The sequence below is a fragment of the Chrysochloris asiatica genome, unplaced genomic scaffold, assembly GCF_000296735.1.
Source record: "Chrysochloris asiatica unplaced genomic scaffold, ChrAsi1.0 scaffold00011, whole genome shotgun sequence".
NCBI lineage: Eukaryota > Metazoa > Chordata > Mammalia > Afrosoricida > Chrysochloridae > Chrysochloris > Chrysochloris asiatica.
In genome coordinates, this window is record NW_006408529.1 from 5,974,723 (window position 1) to 5,978,183 (window position 3,461).

Below are 3,461 nucleotides of genomic sequence, written 5' to 3' on the forward strand. Positions count from 1 at the left end.
TATTGTATTAGGCAAATGTGCTCCACAAGACATTTTTAAGTGTTGAACAGCAAAGATGTGAGCTTGAGGATAAGGTGCACCTGACCCATGCCATGATATTTTCAATAACCTCATATGCATGTAAAAGCTGGACAGTGAATAAAGAAGACTGTAGAAGAATTGATGCCTTTGAGTTATGCTGTTGGAGGAGAATATTGAAAGTGCCATGGGTTGTCAAAAGAACCATTAGATCCATTCTGAAATAAGTGCAGCCAGAGTGCTCCTTGGAGGCCAAGATGGCCAAACTTTGTTTCTCATACATTGGACATATTGTCAGGAGGACATGTTTGGTAAGGTGGAGGGTCAGAGAAAAAGTGGAGGACCTCCAACGAGATGGATTGGTCAAGTGGCAGCATCAGTGGATTCAAGCATGGAAAAAATAGTGAGGTTGGCCAGTGATCAGGCAATGTTTCATTCTGCTCTGCATAAGGTTGCTATGAGCCAGTACCAACTCAATGCCACCTAATAATAACAACAACAGCAATCACTGCTGAATGAAGCACTACACTGCAAGTTCGGTTTGAACAAGGTCAAGGGTCCAAACTCAACAGTTAATCTATGGAAATCACATATAGGGTCTTATGAGTCATAACTGATGTGACAGTACTTAACAATGACAACAACAACACAACTGTGATCCCATTCAGAACAGTTGATAGTAGTAGCCTGGTACTATCTGTTTTTTCTTGTCTCTGATTCATGGAGACTGATGTTCACATGTTCCAATGGACTGATTGATTCAAAGTCTCTTCATTCCTCATCGCTCTTCTTTCTTCTGCATGTGGAGACACCTTAAAGTAGGATTCAGAACACTAACTTTTAGGGGTATGTTATGCCAAATGACCATGGTGTCCCCTGAGGCTCTTGATGCAGTAATTCATTTTCTTAACATGTTTGCTAATATCTTAGAAATTTTCATCATTTTGCCTGCTGTATGCTCCACCACTTTTATATTTGAACTTGCAGGAAAGGAAAATACCCATGAATAAAAGCAACATTTTTGTTTCTTATTCCAAATGTAAAAATCAGATTTATCATTAGTCTCTTTGGAAGCTTATCACAAGACAAGCTACTTAAGCATAATCAGGAGTTGTTGTTGTTGTTGTTGTTGTTAGGTGCCATTGAGTCAGAACAATCAGGAGTAGAAGTCCTAAATAATTTAACATATATGATATACCAACAAACTCCAACAAAGGCTCCCAAATGAGTGTTTGAGTACATATGGATAGGTATGGGCCTAAAGATACACAGAAAGGTACACATATGTACATATGTGAGAGCAGATAGAAAGATCCATATGAAAAAAAGAACTACTGCCGCTGAGTCAATTCCAACTCAAAGAAACTCCATGGAACAGAGTAGAACTGTTTCATGGGGTTTCTGAAGGTGTAAATCTTTACTTAGAACCAAGCCTTTTAGGAAACGATTTAGCTAAATAGCAGAGTAGCATACACACTAAAGAATATTATTCATAACATTGGTGCTGTTCTTTAAAACATCTGAATGAGACAAAACTGTCAACAATTACTCAACCAGAAAGATGAGAAATGTGATTGCAGAGAATCTCAAATACTGGAAATGGAATAAAACAGACCAAAATTAAAGACAATATTGACACAGTGTGATAAATACAATTAGTGTCTCAAAAATTTGTGTAGAGATTGTCATATGGAAATCAGACTTTCACCAAAAAAATCAATAAAATATTACATATTTATAAGAAAGTATCCAAAAAAAATGGAAGGAATACACAGAGTCACTGTTTCAACAAGAAAAGGTTGATGTTAAACCAGTTCACAAGATAGCATATGATCAGAAGTCAATGAACCCGAAGGAAAAAGTTCAAGATGCACTGATGTCATTGACAAAGAACAAGACACCAGGAAGTGATGGAATATAAATTAAAATTTTTCAACAAACCAATGTGGCACTGGAGGCACTACTCATCTATTGCAAGAAATTTGGAAGACAACTACCTGGTCAACTGACTGGAAGACATCTGTATTTATGCCTATTCCAAATAGAGGTGAACCTACATAATGCAAAAATCATAGTACAATATCATTGATATCCCATGTGAATAAAGTTTTACTGAAGACAATTCAAAAATGGCTGCAACCATACATTGACAGAGAATGTCAAATAGTTCAATACTGATTCTGAAGAGGATGTGGAATGAGGGGTATCATTGTTGATGTCAGATTGATCTTGACTGAAAGAAGAGAATACCAGAAAAATGTTTACCTGAGCTTTGTTGATTACACAAAGTCTTTCAGTTGTGTGGATCATGACAAGATATGGACAACACTGTGAAGTATGAGTATTAAGGAACACTTAATTGTGCTCCTGAGAAACCTATGCATAGACTAAGAGGCAGTCGTTCGAACAGAACAAGGGAACACAGGGTAATTTAAAATAAGTAAAGGTGTATTCTTTCACCATACTTATTCAATCTGTATGCTGAACAAATAATCTGAGAAACTGGATTATATGAAGGAAATTGTGGCTTCAGGATTGGAGGAAGATTCATTAACAACCTGGTATATGCAGATGATACAACCTTGCTTTCTGAAGCAAACAGGATTTAAAATGCTTACTGATCTTCATCAAAATCTTTGGTATGGCTTGCATCTCAATGTAAAGAAAACAAAAATCCTCACCACATGACCAATAAACAACATCCATATAAATGTAGAAAAAAATTGAAGCTGTGAAAGACTTTATTTTGTTCAGATCAACTATCAACACTCATGGAAGCAGCAGTCAAGAAATCAAACGACATATTGCATTGGACAAATCTGCTGTATGAGACCTCTTTAAAGTGTTTAAGACTTTAGTCCTCAGTTTGAGGACTAAAGTGTGCCTGACCCAAGCCATGATATTTTTTATAATCTCATATGCATGAATAAGGAAAAACAGAAGAATTGATGCATTTGAATTATGGAGTTTGAAAGGAATATTGAAATTCCATGGACTGCCAAAAAACAAATAGATCTGTGTTGGAAAAGTACAGCCAGAGTGCTCCTTGGAAGCCAGGATGGCCAGACTTCCCTCACATATTTTGGCCATATGTTCAGGAGGGACCAATTACTGGAGAAGGGTATCATGTTTAGTAAAGTGGAGAGTCAGAGAAAAAGAAGACCCCAGAGAGATGCACAGTGGCTGCAGCAATTAGCTCAAGTGTAGCAACAATTGTGAGGTTCACTCAGGACCTGGCAGTGTTTTGTTCTGTTGTGATAGGGAGGCTATGAGTCGGTACCAACTCAATGGTACCTAACAACAACAAAAACATTTGCATGTTGCTATTGTTAAGTACTGTCAAGAACATTCCAACTAATCCTAAGCCTATATAGGCTTTCTTAGGAGGAACTGGTGAACTTAAACTTCCGACCATGAGGTTCAAACCAACCTTGCATTAACCC